This window comes from Marmota monax, unplaced genomic scaffold (assembly GCF_021218885.2).
Source record: "Marmota monax isolate L192 unplaced genomic scaffold, Marmota_monax_Labrador192_F-V1.1 WCK01_AAM20220418_F8-fsc00049, whole genome shotgun sequence".
In the NCBI taxonomy this organism is placed as follows: Eukaryota; Metazoa; Chordata; class Mammalia; order Rodentia; family Sciuridae; genus Marmota; species Marmota monax.
Window position 1 is genome coordinate 4,473,421 of NW_026694221.1, and position 21,450 is coordinate 4,494,870.

General features: G+C 35.2%; 1 pseudogene; it reads right to left on the reverse strand.

Moving 5' to 3' along the window:
- Positions 1 to 3,826: 3,826 nt before the first annotated feature.
- LOC124108112 (S-phase kinase-associated protein 1-like) lies at positions 3,827 to 4,362 on the reverse strand (annotated as a pseudogene).
- Between the last annotated feature and the right edge of the window lie 17,088 nt (positions 4,363 to 21,450).

Genomic DNA, 21,450 nt, shown 5'->3' on the forward strand with positions numbered 1-21,450 from the left:
ATCTTGATATTAAATCCCAGATAGACTCCAATACAATAATACTAGGTGATCTGAACCCACCCTTATCACCAATGGGCAGGTCATCAAAACATAAAATCAATAAGGATATTTCTAACTTAAATGACATTATAAATCAAATGGGTCTAACTGATATCTCCAGAATATTTCATCCCCAAAAAGCTGAATTTACTTTCTCAGGAACACATGGAACTTTTTTTCCCACAAAATAGACTATATTCTAGGCCACAAAGAATATCAATATAATTAATTCCAAGCATCCTATTATATCACAATGATTAAACTAGAAATCAAAAATTAAAAAAATAATAGAAATCACATAAACACATGGATATTGAACAATACTCTCTTAAATAAAGAAGAAATGAGAGTAGGAATAAAGAAATTATTAGGAACAAATGGGAACAAGAGACACAACATATCAAAATCTCTGGGACAGTATAAAAGTAGTTCTAAGAGTAAAATTTATAGTACAGAGTGACTACACTAGAATATCAAAGACATCCCAAGTAAATAAAGTTCTGCTTCCCCTCAAAGCCTTAGAAAAAGAATAACAAATTAACTGCAAAGCCAAAGATAGGAAATACTTAAGGTCAGAACTGAAATCAATAAAATCGAGAATAAGGAATCAATGCAACAAAGGCTTGGTTCTTTGAAAAGACAAATAAGAATGTCAAACCCTTAACAAAGCTAACTTAAAGAAAGAGGGGATGCAAATCAATAAGATCAGAAATGAAAAAGAAAGTATTATCACAAACCTTTCTGAAATCCAGGAAATAATTGGAACCTATTTTGAAAACTTATACTACAATATATGGCAAAATCCAAAAGTCATTGAAAATTTCTAGATCCATGTGATCTGCCCACATTGAATTAGGAAGATATAGAAAACCTAAACAAACTAATAAGAAGCAATGAAATTGAAACAGTAATTAAAAGCCTTCCAAAAAAGAAAAGCCCAGGAACTGATGGATTCTCAAGTAAGTTCTATCTGATCTCTACAAAAGAACTAACACCAGTCTTTCTCAAATTATTCCATAAAATTGAAGTAACGGAATACTCCTGAATACTATGAAGCCAGTATAACCCTAATAATAAAACTATAAAAAAGATGACTCAAGGAAAGAAAACTACAGTTCAATATCCCTGATAACTATAGATGTAAAAATTCTTTTTAAAAAAATTTTTAATTAATCTTTTTATTTATATATGACAGTGGGATGCATTACAATTCTTATTACACACATAGAGCACAATTTTTCATATCTCTGGTTGTATACAAAGTATATTCACACCAATTCATGTCTTCATACATGTACTTTGGATAATAATGTCAATCACATTCCACCATCACTTCTAATCCCATACCCACTTCCTTCCCCTCCCACCCCTCTGCCCTATCTATATTTCATCTATTCCTCCCATGATCTCCCCACTATCCCACTATAAATCAGCCTCCTTATATAAAAGAAAACATTTGGCATTTGGTGTTTGGGGATTGGCTAACTTCATTTAGCATTATCTTCTCTAATTCCATCCATTTACTTGCAAATGTCATGATTTTATTCTTTTTTATTGCTGAGTAATATTCCATTGTGTATATATTCCAATTTGTTTTTTTTTTAAATCCATTCGTCTACTGAAGGTCATCTAGGTTGGTTCCACAGTTAAGCTATTGTGAATTGTGCTGCTATAAACATTGATGTGGCTGTGTCCCTGTACTATGCTGTTTTTAAGTCCTTTGGGTATAGACTGAGGAGAAGGATAGCTGGGTGAAATGATGGTTCCATTCCCAATTTTCCAAGACATCTCCAGTCTGCTCTCCATATTGGCTGCACCAATTTGCAGTTCCACCAGCAGTGTATGACTGTACTTTTTGCCCCACATTTTCACCAACATTTATTGTAGTTTGTCTTCATAATAACTGCCATTCTGAGTAGAGTGAGATGAAATCTTAGAGTAGTTTTGATTTCATTTTTCTGATTGCTAGCAATGATGAACATCTTTTCATATATTTGTTGATTGATTGTATATCATTGTCTGAGAAGTCTCTCTTCAGGTCCTTGGCCGATTTATTGACTGGATTATTTATTTTTTTGAGTGCTTAGCTTTTTGAGTTCTTTATATACCCTAGAGATTAGTGCTCTAGCTGATGTGTGAGGGGTAAAGATTTGCTATCAAGATGTAGACTCTTTATTCACCTCACAGATTGTTCTTTTGGTGAGAAGAAACTTTTTAATTTGAGTCCATCCCATTTAGTGATTCTTGATATTAATTCTTGCACAAAAGGAGTCTTATTAATGAAGTAGGGGACTAATCCCACATGATGGAGATTATGGTCTACTTTTTCTTCTATTAGCCACAGGGTCTCTAGTTTAATTCTTAGGTCCTTGATCCATTTTGAGTTGATTTTTGTCCATGGTGAGAGATAGGGGGTTAGTTTCATTTTGTTGCATATGGATTTCCAGTTTTCTCAGCACCATTTGTTGAAGACTATCTTTTCTCCAATGCATGTTTTTGGCACCTTTGTCTAATATAAAATAATTGTAATTTTGTGGGTTAGTCTCTGTGTTCTGTATTCTGTACCATTGGTCCACCAGTCTGTTTTGGTGCCAATAGCTTCCTGTTTTTGTTACTATTGCTCTTTAGTATAGTTTAATGTCTGGTATAGTGATGAAATCTGCTTCACTCTTCCTGCTAAGGATTGCTTTATCTTTTCTGGGTCTCTTACTTTTCCAGATGCATTTTATCTATTTATCTACTTCAATGAAGAATGTCATTGGGACGTTGATCAGAATTGCATTAGATCTGTGTAGTGCCTTTGGTAGTATGGTCATTTTGATAATATTAATTCTCCCTATTCAAGAGCAAGATACATCTTTCCATTTTCTAATGTCTTCTTTGATTTCTTTTTCTTTCTTTTTTTTTTTTTTACTACCTACCACATAACTTACTTTTTATTGAAAGTATCTTGCACTCATGATGTTTTCTGGGTTTTGCCACATATTTCAATGTTAAAGGTTACTTTTTACATGCAAGTAGTATGAATAGATTTCCCCATATGGGAACACTGATTTATAAAAAGATTACATACCACATGAATGAAGTGTCTTTTTTAATTGAAAAGCTATCAAACTGTCTAGTTACATTTCTCCCCTCCAAATCCACAGACTGGGTAATAACTGAGTCTCTAGGCAACATATTCAAAGCTGAGATTAAAAAAAAAAAACAAAAAACAAACAAAAAACCCAAGTCCTTCGGTCCAATTAAGGGAACTCTGCTACATACAGGCAAATCAATCCCAGTGGTACTGATGGACTCCAGGTGGCTGGAACAAATCCTAACAACCCCAACTCAGAACATTTACTTCAATTAGCCTTTTTCCAGTTTCCAACTCATGAATAAAGATAATATTTTGTTAATTCTATTTCAGAAAACTTTTTGCAAGTTGTTTTATTTACAATGCCAACTTTTAGAAGCTCACTAAAGTTAACTGGACAATAAACTAGGCAGAAATCACTTTACAAAAGGAGGGAAAGCCCAAAATGCCACTTTCTACAGAGAACCCACAGTTCAGTTTTATTCAGAGTAAAGAAAAAAAGAAACTTTCTCTCACACTAAAAGAAATTCAGCCATAGGTTTGGAGTCTGGCCTCAGACTATACATGCAATAAGGCAATATTATGCTAATACAATTGATTTGCTGCTGCATTTGTCTACTGTTTGTCTAATATTAACAATTATAAACAGAGCAGTGAAACTAGTATTGGGAACAATCCTTATAGTGTTACAGTGCCAGGTACAACATTTCACTTCTCTTCACGCCACTGGTTCTCTTTGTGTACCTGGGCTTCCTCCTCTTCAGTAAAGTCATTTTTGATATTGAGGGTTTTGCGAATCTCCCCAGGAGTTTTCCCCTTGATCATATAGGCAACAGTCTTGGAGATAACGTCAAGCAAATCTTTGATGTCTAAGTCATTTGCAGCCAGAATAAGTTCAAAAAGTGTTCCTTGGTCAACTTTCAGGAATTCTTGGTCCCAAACGGGATATTGTCTGTTTGCTTTTCTTTGTTCTCGTCATCCTCAGGAGAACCGGGGCGGGGGGGGGGGTGTCATCCTTGTGGTGTGTGCACCACTGAATGACCTTTTATAATATTTCTGCATTAACATTTGGTAGAGGAACTGGATCATCATCTCCTTCATCATCCATTCCCAAATCTTCCAACATGGTCTTGATTGTCACAGATTGTTTGGCAATTTCTACATCAACTTCAAATATCTCTCCATCAGAACTCTGCAACTTAATTGAAGGCATGGTGTTTGGTCTCAAGAAGAACTGTGGACCCGAGGCTGAAGGGAGCAGGGCGGCAACCACACAAGGAAATAAAAAGGTGCTGGACAAGGTCACTCCAGTGGTGCCTTGTAGCATTGGCATTTATACCTTCTTTGATTTCTTTCTTTAGGTTTCTGTAATTTTCATTATAGAGATCTTTCCCCTCTTTTGTTAAGTTGATTCCCAAGGTTTTGTTTTTTTTCTCGTTTCCTTTTCTGAGGATTTGTCATTGATTACCAAAAAAAAAAAAAAAAAAAGATTTGTTTTATGGGTGTTAATATTATATCCTACTACTTTGCTGAATCCTTTTACTAGTTCTAGAATTTTTATGATGGAAGTTTTTGGACTTTCAGGTATAGAATCATATCACTGGCAAATAATGCTAATTTGAATTCTTTTGCTATCCATATCCATTGAATTTCTTTCCTTTACCTAATTGCTCTGGCCAGTGTTTTAAGAACTATGTTAAGTAGAAGTGGTGAAAGAGGACATCCCTGTTTTGTTCTAGTTTTAAGAGGGAATGCCTTCCATTTTTCTCCATTTGGAATGACGTTGGCCTGGAGCTTAACATAGATAGCCTTTTTGATATTGAGATATGTTCTTGTTATCCCTAATTTTCTAGTGTTTTGAACACGAAGGGATGCTGTATTTTGTCAAATTATTTTCTATGTCTATTGAGATGATCATATGATTCTTTAAGCATATTGATGTGATGAATTACACTTACTGATTTCTGTATGTTGAACCACCCTTGCATTCCTGGGATGAGTCCCACTTGATCATGGTGCACAATCTTTTTGATATGCTTTGTATTCGATTTGTCAGAATTTTATTGAGATATTTTGCATCTATGTTTCTTAGAGATATTGGTCTGAAGTTTTCTTTTTTTGATGTGTCTTTGCTTGGTTTTGGAATCAGGGTGATATTAGCCTCATAGAATGAGTTGGGAAGTGCTCCTTCTTTTTCTATTTCCTGAAATAAATTGAAGAAAATTTGTATTAGTTCTTCTTTAAAGGTCTTATAGAACTCAGCTGTGTATCCATGCTGTCCTGTGTTTTTCTTGGTTGGTAGACTTCCAATGGCATCTTCTATTTCATCACTTGAAATTGACCTGGTTAAATTGTATATATCATCCTGATTCAATTTGGGCAAATTACATGACTCTAGAAATTTGTCAATGTCTTCGATATTTTCTATTTTATTGGATTACAAGTTTTTTTTTATTATTATTGGCTGTTCAAAACATTACAAAGCTCTTGACATATCATATTTCATACATTTGATTCAAGTGGGTTATGAACTCCCATTTTTACCCCGTATACAGATTGCAGTATCACATCAGTTACACATCCACTTTTTTACATAATGTCATACTAGTGACTGTTGTATTCTGCTACCTTTCCTATCCTCTACTATCCCCCTCCTCTCCTTTCCCCTCCCCTCCCATCTTCTCTCTCTACCCCATCTACTGTAATTCATTTCTCTCCCTTGTTTTGTTTTTTTTTCCTTTCCCCTCACATCCTCTTATGTGTAATTTTGTATAACAATGAGGGTCTCCTTCCATTTCCATGCAATTTCCCTTCTCTCTCCCTTTCCCTCCCATCTCTCGTCTCTGTTTAATGTTAATCTTTTTCTCATGCTCTTCCTCTCTGCTCTGTTCTTAGTTGTTCTCCTTATATCAAAGAAGACATTTGGTATTTGATTTTAGGGATTGGCTAGCTTCACTTAGCATAATCTGCTCTAATGCCATCCATTTCCCTGCAAATGCCATGATTTTGTCATTTTTTAGTGCTGAGTAATACTCCATTGTGTATAAATGCTACATTTTTTTAATCCATTCATCTATTGAAGGGCATCTAGGTTGGTTCCACAGTCTAGCTATTGTGAATTGTTCTGCTATGAACATCGATGTAGCAGTATCCCTATAGTACGCTCTTTTAAGGTCTTCAGGGAATAGTCCGAGAAGAGCAATAGCTGGGTCAAATTGTGGTTCCATTCCCAGCTTTCCCAGGATTCTATTGGAGTACAAGTTTTCAAAATAATTTCTAATTATCTTCTGTATTTCTGTAGTGTCTGCCATGATATTTCCTTTTTCATCACATATGTTAGTAATTTGCATTTTCTCTCTGCTTCTCTTCATTAGCATGGCTAAGGATCTATCAATTTTATTTATTTATTTCAAAGAACAACTTTTTGTTCTGTCAATTTTTTCAATTGTTTCTTTTTTCTTATTTATTTATTTATAATAGTGAAATACATTGCAATTCTTATTACACATATAGAGCTCAATTTTTCATATCTCTGGAGGTATACATAGTACACTCACACCAATTCATGTCCTCATACATGTACTTTGGATAATAATGATCATCAATTCAACCATCATTAATTATCCCATGCCCCCTCCCTTCCCCTTCCACCCCTCTGCTCTATCTAGACTTTGTGAATTGTTTCTTTTGTTTTAATTTCATTGATTTCAGCTCTGATTTTTAATTATTTTCTCTCTTCTACTGATTTTGGTGTTGATTTGTTCTTCTTTTTCTAGGGCTTTGAGATGTAATGTTAAGTCATTTATTTGTTGACTTTTTCTTTTAAGGAATGAACTCCATGCAACGAACTTTCCTCTTAGAACTGCTTTCATAGTGTCCCAGAGATTTTGATATGTTGCATCTGTGTTCTCATTCACCTCTAATTGTTTTTAATCTCCTCCTTGATATCTTCTGCAATCCATTGTTCATTCAGTAGCATATTATTAAATCTCCAGATGTTGGAGTGGATTTTATTTTTAATTTAAAATTGATTTCTAATTTCATTCCATTATGGTCTGATAGAATAAAGGGTAATATATTTACTTTTTTATATTAGCTATGATTTGCTTTGTAACATAATATATGGTCAATTTTAGAGAAGGATCCCTGTTCTGCTGAGAATAAAATGTTTTCTCTTGTTAGAGGATGAAATATTCTATGTACGTCAGTTAAGTCTAAGTTATTGATTATATTATTGAGTTTGACAGTTTATTTTATCAGGTTTTGTTTGAAAGATTTATCTAGTGATGGAAGAGATGTTTTAAAGTCACCCAAATTATGGTTTTGTGATCTATTTGACTCTTTAACTTGAGAAGAGTTTGCTTGATGAATATAGATGCTCCATTGTTTGGGGCATATATATTTATATTTGTTAAGTTTTGTTGGTTTATGGATCCCTTGAGCAGTATGTAGTGTCATTCTTTATCCATTTTGATTGATTTTAGCTTGAAGTCTATTTTATTTGCTATGAGGATGGAAAACCCTGCTTGCTTTTTCAGTCCATGTGAGTGGTATGATTTTTCCCAACCCTTCATCTTCAGTCTGTGGATGTCTTTTCCTATGAGGTGAATATTTTGGAGGAAGCATATTTTTGGATCCTTTTTTTTTAATCCAATCTGCTAGTCTATGTTTTTTGATTGTATTCCCAGCCATTTTTGTTTATTTTTGGTATTTAATGTGACTTGGTTTCTCCTCTGATTAAATTTCCCTTTAGTGTAAAACTTCCCTCTGCTGATTTTAATCATTGTTTTTTTATTTCTTCTTTGTGGAATATTTTGCTGAGAATGTTCTCTAGTGCAGGCATTCTAATTGTAAATTCTTTTAACTTTTGTTTATCATGGAAGGTTTTTATTTCATCATTAAACCTAAAGCTTATTTTTTCTGGATATAAGATTCTTGGTTGGCATCCATTTTCTTTCAGAGCTTGGTATATGTTGTTCCATGATCTCCTGGCTTTAAGGATCTTGGTTGAAATATTGAGATGCGCATTGGTCCTCTCCTCTATGTGATATGATTCCTCTCTCTTGCCGCTGTTAAGATTCTACCCTTATTCTATATGATAGGCATTTTCATTATAATGTGCTTTGGTGTAGATCTGTTGTAATTTTATACCTTTGGTGTCCTGTAAGCCTATTATATTTGGTTTAACAATTGTTCTTCCTGCTTGGGAAATTTTCTGATATTATCTCATTGAAGAGATTGTGCATTCCTTTGGTTTGAAACTCTGTGCCTTCATATATCCCAATAACTCTTAGATTTGGTCTTTTGATGCTGTCCCATAATTCTTGGATGTTCTGTTCATGGTTTCTTATTATCTTCACTGTGTGATCAACTTTATTTTCCATATTGTGCACTTTGTCTTCATTATCTGATGTAATTTCTTCCAAGTGATCTAGTCTGTTGGTCATGCTTTCTATTGAGTTTTTATTTGGTTTATTGTATCCTTCATTTCAAGAATTTCTGAATTTTTTTTTCAGAGTATCTCTTTCTTGAAGTAATATTTTGCTACCTGTATTTATGCCGCAGTCTGGCTGGGCACACGATCACGAGCCACCACACAGCTTGTAGATTCAAACAGCAACTCTTTACTCCCGAACTCACACCAGCCGTCTACAATCACGTTCTGGGGAAATCCACGCTCTCTGCCCAAATCCACCTCCATTGGGCTTCTATCTCCCAAAAAATACTGTCTGAATCCTGTGAGAACTCAAGGGGAACTCAGGCAGCAGGATACGCCCTATTCCCAGCAGGAATAACCTTAAACCTTAAACCTGGAACCTAAACCGGGAACGCCCTAAACCGGGATTATAAACTGGGAACACCCTAAACCCGGATCCGCCCTGGTCCTTGAGCAAGGTCACCTACATGCAATGTCACTGCAAAATATCCTATTTCCATGAGTCCTTCCACTAAGCAACATGGGGTATGCTGGCAAGGAAATTGTCATACCTACTTGGCTAATGGCTCCCAGCATCTCCCCCCTTCTGATTAATTAAACAACAAGCAATGTGGCTTAAGGACCGTGACTGGTAGGTTGTCCAATTTAACATATGGTTCTTACCCGTCATGGGAAAAACTGACCTTTAGGCGTCAGCCTCCGGTCTTAGGTTGATACCACTGCAATTGGATCATACCTGTCACTGACTACCGGTCCAGCATATAGCCATTGGCCCCCAAATTTTAGACCATCACTAGCAGAAGGGAGGAGGATACAGAAATGCCACGACACCAAGCCAATTGACGGCTCCTTGGGAAAAATTGCATCACTGGTGACACCATCAGCAAAGATATGCCAGCACTACCACAATTAACATGGGGTGCGCTGGCAAGGAAATAAAAATTGCATCACTGGTTAATCACTGTCGCAGATGTAAGAATGGCCAAGCTGGAGTTCTGGATATCAGCTGTTATGGATTTGAGTCAAATCATCTTCTTTTCCATCTGTAGAAATTGTTTTAGTTAATCTCTCTGGAATCCAAATTGGCTGCTGTTCTCCCTGTGGAAACACACAAACAAAACCCCGACTCCAGACAATCACTGGGTCAGGACCTTTCCATTGTCTTGTTAGAATATCTTTCCAAAGTACCTTAGGCTTATGTACATTTTTTGGATACATATGTCTTTCCGCAGCACTAAGTCCTTATGAATCCAAATTTTAAAAGTTTAGAGTAAAAAGGGTTATTTTAAGTTTATCTTTGGGGGATATATACCCCTTTCCAATTCCCTCTTTTTTGCTTTAATGAGTACATGTCTGTATCTAATAGTTGTCTTAGCCTTTTGCATTTTCTATCTGAAACACCTTACTTGACATTTTCAACCATTTTTTATCTTATTTCTATCTTCTAGTTTTTTTTTTTTCCTAAGGTTTATACATTCACCCTTAGTTGCTTTTTTTTCCCTCTTAGTTTTCCTTTGTTTCCTATTTTGTGGGTTTAAAATTATTGTCTTCCTACATCTTTTCTATCTTTTTTTCTTTTTAACTTTCTATTCTCCTGTCTTTAAAGTTTTTCACTTTTAATTTTTAATCTTCTTTATCTAAATATCGTTTATCCTATTATCTTCCCATTTCCGTGTTTTTTTAAGTAATGTTTTTAAGATTAACTAGGCTTTAAATGATGCAATAAAGCAATCTTTTTTTCCGCCATTAAGGTATCTCAACCACCTTCAATTTAACCTTTTAAAGCCTTTTAATTATCATCTATACCGTACTTTTAAATGTACTTTTTCACCACCTACAACTTCACTCTTTTAAACGAGGGTTAGATTTTGTTTAAATCGCTTTAATGTTAGTTTACATGGCTGCCCTTCAACCAAAGGCTTTTTTTTTTAACTCCATTGAGAAGCTTTGTCTCAATCTGCCATGTACAAATACCTTTTTTCTTCTTTTTTCCTTTCTCAAGCTTATAAAGTAAGTCTAGTTTCCTCAAAATCTTTTTAAATGGCATTTTACAACTTTTTACTTTACCACACAGAGATTATCTCATCTAGAAACATTTCTTTTTCCTTTAACCTTTTATATTAAAATATATTTCCACATCTTGAATCTTTTTCTATCTCTTTTTTATCCATTAACCCTTTTTATAAATTCACATTTTGAAACAACTCTTATAAAATTTCTGATTTAGACAAATTACTCCACTTTAATAAGATGAAAGACTTTCATGTTTTTTATGATACTATAATACTATAATTGAAACCCAACTGAAAATTTTTCTACTCTTTGTATATAAATTACACATGATAGAATCTTAACACTTAGTAACCTTGTTTTAGCAAAGACACAGACACAAAGCAATATTAAACATTTTTCCATTTACCAATTTATGAAAACACACATAATGTTTAAATATATTACCTTATGGAACTTAATAAGTAAAGAGTACTTGATTTCATATTTAGTGGTTGATATTTTAACACTTTAGCTTTGTAAATTAATCAGATATCTGTAAAAACCAAGATCTTAGACAAATGTAGTAAACAGAACTAGCCATCTTTTTCTTGAAGAAAAATCCTTCTACAGGATACCATGATGGTCCCATTGATATACTTAATAACTAGTCTTTAAAAAGCCATGGGCTACATTTTTGTATTGTATCAACATATGCCCTAATTGTACTTGGTCTCACTGGGGTGCCTCCTTCCTCTAACAATTTCTCTTGCTCGGAGGCGAACAACTTCAAACCTTGAGTCAACCATTTTCCCCAGTTTGCCTGAGAAAGTTCTAGGAACAGGCAACTTGAAATAAAAACAAAATAAATCAAAACAATAACACATTGTTTTTTGAATTGGTCACCCATTCTTTCGCTCTTCCTCAGGGGTGAGAAATTTCACTTACCTCTAAGCTTCAGAAGTTCCCCGTACAGGCCACCAAATGCCGCAGTCTGGCTGGGCACACAATCACGAGCCACCACACAGCTTGTAGATTCAAACAGCAACTCTTTATTCCCGAACTCACACCAGCCGTCTACAATCACGTTCTGGGGAAATCCACGCTCTCTGCCCAAATCCACCACCACTGGGCTTCTGTCTCCCAAAAAATACTGTCTGAATCCCGTGAGAACTCAAGGGGAACTCAGGCAGCAGGATACGCCCTATTCCCAGCAGGAATAACCTTAAACCTTAAACCTGGAACCTAAACCGGGAACGCCCTAAACCTGGATCCGCCCTGGTCCTTGATCAAGGTCACCTACATGCAATGTCACTGCAAAATGTCCTATTTCCACGAGTCCTTCCACTAAGCAACATGGGGTACGCTGGCAAGGAAATTGTCATACCTACTTGGCTAATGGCTCCCAGCATATTTATTCTCTTATCTGTTGAACTGATCAATTTTGATCTGTATTCGCTCATTTAGGTCATTCTTTAATTCACAGATCACTTTAATTATGAACTTTCTGAACTCCTTCTCTGACATTTCATAAACCTTGATGTCCATGGGCTCTGTTATTATAGTATCCTGATTTGTTTGGGGGCACTTTCCTCTCTTGTTTTTTTTTTTTTTTTTTTCATGTCATCTATGTGTTTTTCTTTCTTGCAGCTTAAATCTGAGACATTACAGTTCCTACCTTATATTCTTGTAGTACCCATGTAGATTGTCTGTATCTCACCTTGATATTGAGCTTCCAGACTCTGCTGCTATCCCTCAATGTATGCTACTGCATCTAAAGATGGTGGTGGCAATAGCCAGGGTAACTTGAGATAATAGTTGAGGTGACCCAAGATGGAAGCAATATCTTACAGAGATGGTTCTGAAAGGGTGGGCCTTACACTCTCTTTGGGATGCCAGCTCTGAAATGCACCTGCTTCTAGGCCCTGTTTGTTGTTAAAAAGTTAGGGGCTACTGTGTGGGGAGTCTATGGCGATGCCTGCAGTGTCCCAAGTTGGAAGTGGGATAGGCTTTGGCTCCCAGGTGGGGAAGGGCAAACTTGGACCTACCCTGGACCTGGGTCCTATGCAAGTCAGTGTGGGAAAATCTGGGCTGGCATGGGCTCCTGTGGTAGTTTGCTCATCTAAAGAGGTGGTCCTGTGCTGGAGGCTGTGCTCTGGAGGGTGTCTGCTGGTGGAGGGATGGACCCCAGCATATTGTGAGCCTAGGTCCACTGCAGGCTGGTGTGGGCCAATCTGGCCTGGGCGTGGCTGCCTGCAGTAGTCTGCTGTTCCAAAGGGACGGTCCTGTGCCAGTGGCTATGCTCTGGAGGGTGTCTTCCCTACTGGTGGAGGGGATGGATCTAAGCCTACTGTGAACCTGGGTTCTGCTTAGGCTGGTGTGGGCAGATCTGGGCTGCTGGGCTTGACCTACTGTGGTAGTTACCTGGCCAGAAGGGGTGGTCCTGAGCTGGATGCTTGGCTCCAGTGGATGCCTGCCTGTAGAGTAGAGGACCTGGGCCTACTGTGAGCCTGAGTCCTGTGCAGGCCAGTGTGGGTGGATCTTGGCCACCAGGCTTGACCACCTGTGGTAGTCTGCTGGTTGGAAGGGGTGGTCCTGTGCCAGAGGCTGGGCTCTGGTGGATCCCTGCAGGTGGAGGGGTGGACCTGGGCCTACTGTGAGCCTGGGTTCCACACAGGCTGGTGTGGGCCTAGATGTAAAAATTTTTAATAAAATATTAGCAAACCACATTCAAGAGCATGTCAAGAAGATAATACACTGATATCAAATGGTTTTCATTTCAGGGATACAAGGTTGGTTCAACATATGCAAATCAATAGGTGGTGTAATTCACCACTTAAAATAGAATTAAGAATCATATGGTTATCTCAATAGTTATATAAAGCCCTTTGATAAAATCACACATTCCTGTTAAAATGTCGAGAAGCTAGGAATCAAAGTAATTTACCTTAACATTGTAAAGGTCAACATCATACTGAATCAAGAAAAACTAAAAGCATTTTCTCTAAATCAGTAAATGACAAGGCTGTGCACTCTCACCACTCCTATTCAGTGTAGTCCTTGAAAAATTAGCTAGAATGATCTGGCAAGAAAATGAAATCAAAGAGGTAAGAAGAAGAAGTCAAACTCTCTCTCTTTGTTGATGACAGGATCCTATATCATCATCATCAGAAGACCTAAGATCTTCACCAGAAGAATTTTACAGTTTATAAATGAGTTGAACAATGTAGTAGGATACAAGATTGATAGCTTTCCTATACTCCAAAAGTGATTCAGCTGAGGAAGAAATCAGGAAAACCATCCTATTCTTAGTAACCTAAAAAATAATAATAATAATAATTTTTAAGAATTAATCTAACCATAGAAGTAAAAGATCTCTACAGTGAAAATTATAGCACACAGAAGAAAGAGGTTGAAGAAGACCTTAGAAGATGGAAAGACATACCATGGTCTTGGATACACAGAACTAATATTGTCAAAATAGCCATATGACCAAAAGCAATATGCACATGCAATACAATACACATCAAAATACTAATTACATACTTTAGAGAATTAGCAAAAATAATTTTAAAATTCATTGGGAAGAATAAGAAAACTAGAATAGCCAAAGCAATACTAAGCAAGAAAAGTGAAGCAGGAGCCATCACAATACCTGCTCTAAAATTATACTACAGAACAATCACAAAACAGCATGAGATTGGCATCAAAATAGATATGAAGACCAGGGGAACAAAATAGATGACACAGAGACAATCCACATACCTACAGCCATCTGATATTTGACAGAGGTACCAAAAATATATTTTGGAGAAAACAGAACCTTTTTAACAAATGTTCCTGGGAAAATTGAATAATTATATGTAGAAAAATGAAACTAGACCTCATTTCTCACCCTACACAAAGCTCAAATTGAAATGCATCAAAGACTTAAGAATTAGACCAGAAACCTTGCAACTGCTAAAATAAAACATAGGGCCAACACTCCATTAAATCCAAAATATATAAATAACTCAAAAACAGCACACACACACACACACACAAAGAACCTAATCAATAATAGGTAAAAAAAAAAAAAAAGAAACTTTTTCAAAAGAAGAATTAAAACGGCCAACAAATATTTGAAAAAATATCCAATTTCTCTAGCAATTAGAAAAATGTAAATCAATACTACACTAAGATTTCGTCTTACTCCAGGCAGAATGGCAACGTTCAAGAATACATACAATAATAAATGCTGGTGACGTTTGGAGGAAAAAGGTACACACTCGTACATTGGAAATGGAATAGCAGACTAGTATAACCTCTCTGGAAAACAGTACAGAGATTTCTCAAAAACCTATGGATGGAACCACAATATGATCTAGCTATTCCACTTCTTGATAATTTCCCCAAAGATCTAATATTGGCATACTACAGTGATATAGTAATCTCAATGCTTGTAGTAGAACAATTCACAATAGCTAAATTATGAAATCAATTCAGGTGTCTGTCAACAGATGAAAGAATTAATGAATTGCTATATTTACATATAAACAATTAAATATATAACAATATGTATAATTATATGTATATATAACAATATATAGAAAATTAATTTATACTTAACCGTGAGAAAAATTGAAATTATGGCCTTTGATAATAAATGCATGGAAGTGGAGAACATCTATGGTAAGTGAAATAAACCAAACTCAGAAACTCAAAATTTAAATATTTCTCTCATATGTGGAAGCTAAAGGAAAGGAGAAGGGAAGAATAGGTTATAATAAAGATAAAGGGAAGATCAGTAATACAGATGGAGATTAGGAGACTGTGTGGAGGGATGAGTAAGGGAAGGCAAATGAATTCTTGAAAAATCATGTTATGTGCATATATAAATATACAACTGGAAATTTCACCTTTATGTATAAGTAAAACACACAAACAAACAAATATAAATAAACAAACAAATAAATAAATAAATAGATGAATGAAAGAAAGTCTACTAGACTAGAGGGAGGAGAATGGGGGGAACAGAGGGAAAAGGGGGATCATGAGAAATTGAATTCCATGCATGCATGAGTTTGTCACAATGAACCCAACCATTATGTATAACTATAAACCTTTAAAAAAATCCTATAGTTATAAAAGTTGTTTATTAAGCAATGAACCCACTTATTCATGTACTTTTTAAAATTTATTAAGTGTCTATCACATTCTAGTCACCATTTCAGGTACTACAATGGCATCGATGGAAAACATAAAGAGAATACTTGCCTGAAGTCTATTAATAAAGTCAGACAATCAAGTAATTCACAAGTCACATTATTCTCAAATTCTTGGGATCCAGCAATTTCCCTGCCTCTGCCTCTGGAGTAGCTGGGGCCATGGGATTTACCACCAGGCCCAGGCAATGTGCTGATTTCTCTAGATATTCAGGGAAGAGCTTTTGTATAAGGTTATATGTGGAGCAGAGACACAAAGGAAGTAAGACAGCCTGACAGATTAGCTGTCTGAGGGAAGATAATTCCAGGCAGGAGGAATAGCAAGTACAAAGACCTCAAGGGAAGAATGTGTTCACAGAGGCCAAGGAACCAGAAAGTGGGTTCAAATAAAACAGAATGCACAGGGACAGGGATAAGATGTTGGGTAGTGTGGAGATAGTGGGTATATTCTAGGAGAAAATAAAATCACAAGGACGGAAATTATAGACCATGCAGATACTTGAAGACCATAGCAGTGTTTTTTACTCTTATGTTGATTAAGATGAAAAACCAGGGGGTGTTATGTGAATAGAGAAATAACAGTGTCTGATTGATGTTTTAAAATAATCTCTCAGAGCCACACATACCTGTAATCTCAGTGACTTGGAAGTCTGATATGGGAGGATCTCAAGTATGAAGCCAGTCTCGGTAACTTAGCAAGACCCTGATCAAATTAAAAAAAAAAATAAAAATTGCTGGGAATATACTGTAGCTCACTGCTAGAGTGCCCCTGGGTTCAATCTCTACTACCACACAAGTAACAAAAATCATCATCCCTGTGGCTGCCTTTGAAATACATCAGAGACAGAAAAGCAAACAAGCTAAAGAACAGTTGTGAAACTGTTTCAGGAATCCTTGCTAAAGATATCAGTGTCACTTGGTCAGGATTGAGGCAGTTAAAATGGTAAAGACATGATTAGATTCTTGGTATGTTTGACACGTAGTCATATATGAATATATATGAATATGAATGTATACTATTATATTTTCAAAATTATGTTCATCTATCTGTCAGCTAAAATGTAACTCTCTTCATATTCAGCCTACAATTTTAGTTCAAAAATAGGAAATTATGAAAATTAGACCATCTATGAAATAAAAAACATGGAACATAGTAGAACATGTCCCTCTTTGGGGCTATGTGGTTTATATAGAGAAGGAAGAAAAGTAAAGCTGTGAAGCACTGATGGAAGAAATTTCATTTGTGTATCTTAGTATTTAGAAGGGAACTACATTAGATATAGTCCTTCACAGTTTCTATTATTTTCTGACTCTTATTTAGGGTATGTGAACAGTATGACTTTAAAGTCTCATAATCCTTCTATTCCCCTGTTTTCAGAAAGTATCCTCAGCTAACCTAGAGTAATGTATACCTATACTGGGGAGATATTTTAATTCATAACATTTCTAAAATCTTATAAGGGTTAGACATCATGAATTGCATCATCTATATTTCCTTGTAATTATATACAGAATAGCAGCGATCAGTGGTTGTGTAAGCCACATTGACCTACTAGAGAGTATAAGAGATACATAGTTCCATCCTTTTTTTTTTTTTTTTTTTACAATCAAATCTAGGGAGGTGACATAAAGGAGAGCTTTTAATTCCTATTGTAAGTAGAATAAGCAAGAATGTGGGCATTTAGTCAGAAGAGGTCCACACCTTTGCCAAATCATACTTATTATCTGCTACAGGGAAATAAAGCATCAAATAGTATTAAAATAAAAAGATCATTGTGACTACAATAAAAATAAAATTTTGTCTTCATCTAACTGGTTTGGGATTCATAGTGAGGACACTTCTCTCACATGTTAATCTAATATGCTTAACTATATCATTGTAATCACTGAAATTAGTTTCAGTGCACAACATTGCTACAGCAAGGATAATGACTCAGATGTTTATCCAATATATTAACATTATCTTCACCTAGATACATGGATTATGACATCTGAGAGGCTACTGATTATATTTTTAAGAAAAGATATTACAAGAGAATTGTCAAAACTTCACTAAAAGTAGGTAGTAGCTGCTGATTTGTTCAATTGTGTTCCAAGGTAAGAGAGAGGTGCTGTATGTTACTAGATTGATTCCAGGCCTCATGATGTAATAATAATTGTACTCTAGTGATTATACACTTCAGATAGTGTGGGAGTTTCTAAAAGCTTGTCATATTTCAACCATGTTTTTTTCATACTAATCTAAGGCAACTTTAATTTTAACTATGTCCTAACCTTCATCTCTGACTTTTCAGCTGTTTTATTAAAATATAATTAAACTCTTCTGAGGGAAATATGTGAAGTGTTGCCTTACCCCCTGATAGTATTTCTTTGAAAATACCTGGAGTGCCTCTTTAGACCTTACTGAGTAATATAACCTTGGATTCAGAGTAATTAGGAGACAAACAGCATAGTGACATGACTTGCAACCTAGTTACCCTCTCTGTGTCCAGGTGAAATGTCACCAGCTCCGTAAAACAGGCTATAAACAGAGATTTGTTATTTATAATACTGGGATCAGTACTGAAGATTTCCCAAAGTTAGAAAAGCATAGTGTGAAAGCAGATGTTGTGAACACAGAAGCTGAAATTGTTCAGACATCAATGAAGAATACTGAAGGATTGAATCAAACTAGTAATGACCAAAGGCACAGAGTTAATCTGAGACCAGTAAGTAAATGGCAAATCCAGTTAAATTTGAGGAACTTCTGATATTGCAACAGGTGAAAATAAGTAGAAGTAAACAGTGTTTACTATAAATATAAATCTGTTTTGGAGGCATGAGTCACTCCAATACAGATGAACCTTCTCCTCTACTGGTTCAAAGGGATTGAGGAAAAACTTCTGAAGCACAGATAGTAGAGATTACTTTACAGTGAGCAAATGAGAAGTATGATGTATTAAATTAGTTTTCCCCAGTTTATGCTTCAAAAATATCAAGGTTCTTTTTAAGACTCTTTACTACTATGAAAACAAAATGTCTCGTTTATTTACTTGTTTTGTTTTGCTATTCCTGGCTATTTGGAATAAGACCTTTGATGTTTTGACTGAAGTCAGTATTTCTGAAAGGTCTGAGACAGCATGAACTGTCCTTGCTCTGCCATCTAATACCTTTTATGAGAAGTGAATTAGAGAGAAATGTCCTTCTCTTTTCCTTGACATTAAAATACAGCTCTCTCAAAAGTTCTAATTCCACACTTAAATAACCTCTTGTTTGTTTCATTCTTACCTTCCTTGATATTTTGTGGCAAATATTTCTTAATCGAATATTTTTCTCATATTTATACTCCTAGTTTTTAACTCAACTTTACTTCATAGGCACTTTTCAGATCACTCAAAATAATTAGTGTATGATTAGTGTGTGTAATATATATATATATATATATATATATATATATATATATATATATATACACACAATATACATACATATATATTCATCATGCAATGAAAATATTAGCCTTCAGAAATAAATCTCTACATTGCAGGAAAATAGTTACTCTTTTAACTCTAATTATTGATTTCTATGGCCAGGAAAAACAACCAGTTATTATTTATGTCTTGATATACTCACAGAATAGCAAAATGTAATCAGTTTTGGTTTTCAACGTCACATAAATTGATCAGTTATATATTAATTTCTTGTCATCTATAATCTTGAACATTCTTATTGCCATATACGATTAATCTTATATATATAATGCTCTGAGTATTGCAGCTTGAATTTGTTCCCCAAAGTTTATGTTTGGAAACTCGATCTTTAATGCAGTGATGTTGACAATTGGGACCTCTTGGGAAGTTGCCTAGATCATGAGGAAACTACTCTCATAAATGAATTAGTACCATTATTGTGATAATAGGTTCATTATAAAAAGAACAGTTTGGCTCTCTCCTATCTCTCTCACTCACTCTTTGCTCTTTGATAATGGGATGACATTGCAAGAAGGCCCTTGACAGAATCCAGTTTGTCAATCTTGAACTTCCTAGCTTTTGTCTTTAAAAAAAAATATATATATATATTATATATATATATATATATATTTTACGTCTTTAAAAAAAAAAATATATATATATATATATATATATATATATATATAAACTACTGTATAAAATATTTGTCACCGTCAACAAAATACCTGACCAGAACAACTTAGAAAAGGAGAAGCTTAATTTGAGCTCCAGGTTTCAGAGATTTAGTCCACAGATAGCCGACTCCATTGCTCTGGGCTCAAGGTGAGTCAGAACATTGTGGCACAAAGGTGTGAAGCAAGAAAGCTGCTCAGCTCATGATGGCCAGGAAGCAGACAGAAGAGGAGGAACCAGGAAGACAAGATGTAAATAATCCCCAAGAGCATTCCCCCAGGGACTTACCTCTTTCAACCAGCTCTGTCTGCCTACAGTTACCATGCAGTACAATAGTCTCTTCAAATTTTTAATCTATTTAAGGGATTAATTCATTTATTATGTTGCAGCTCTTGTAATCTAATCATAAGCATTTGAGGGCCACCTTATACTCAAATTATAATAATTAGTCAATGATATTCTGGTATAGTAGCATTAAAGCAATACAATGAAGTAAGGCATTGAGTTAAGCAGAATCAAAAAGAGAGGGTGGTCAAAAGTTTATGTTTTAAGGACTAAAGTCATGAGTATTAGGTAGCACTTTGTAAAGATTGTGTATGGGTTTCTTAAAATGGTGTTTCTAGAAAACTACACTTTAAAATCTACCTTCATTTCCAGGAAAGCAAATCAGTATGTCAATTTCTGATTACTGTTCTTTCCTGGTAAGTCAGTTCTTGGTAGAACTAAAAATTAAAAATCTTCTTGGGAGTGAACAAGATGAATCAAAGACTGATCACTATACTTTAATTCTTCCTGAAAGTAACAAACAAAACGAAACAAAACAACAACAACAACAAAATGATGCCCTATGAAAGAATATTGTGATAAAGATTAAGACATTGCCATTATTTTTTTTCAATCTACACACTCAAATTCTTCTCTCATTGCAAATAATTGACATTATATAATGACATTTATTTTTTATTGTTCTCTCTGGTCTCATGCATCTTCACTCTTCATTTCCACCTTGAAATTCTTGATGCACATAATGAATACCAAGCAGATTCCAGGCCAGTATGTCTGGTACATTTCATAAGTAGAACTACAATAGAAATTCTGAAAAAAATCAGTTACCACTTTTCTCTGAAATATTTTCTGAAAAGTGCTAAGGCAGTAAATGATGCTAAAACTCATGAATCATTTTGCCCAGAAATCCAAGTGTAAGCCCTCATTTCTTCTGTCTTTCCTGTAATGGTCAAATTATCTTGATAATCTGTGTTCCAAAGAGATTTCTAAAATATTCACTTCTCTTTATTGAATCAACCACCACATTTATTGAGTTTCTCATTATCTCTGGCTTTGAACATTTCATTTTTTTCTTAACTTGTCTTACTGCCCCCATTATTTTTAGCAGACCAATATTTCCTGCCTTTTAATTAATTTTCTAAAATGTAAAGCTAGTGCATTTACTCCACTAGAGATAGTCTGCAGCTACAAGTACTTCCCAATCCAGGAATAGCCTCATTTTTCCCATCATCATCCCTGCCTCTTCTTTTCTGAATTAGTTGGTTGATCCATCACACACACACATACACACACACA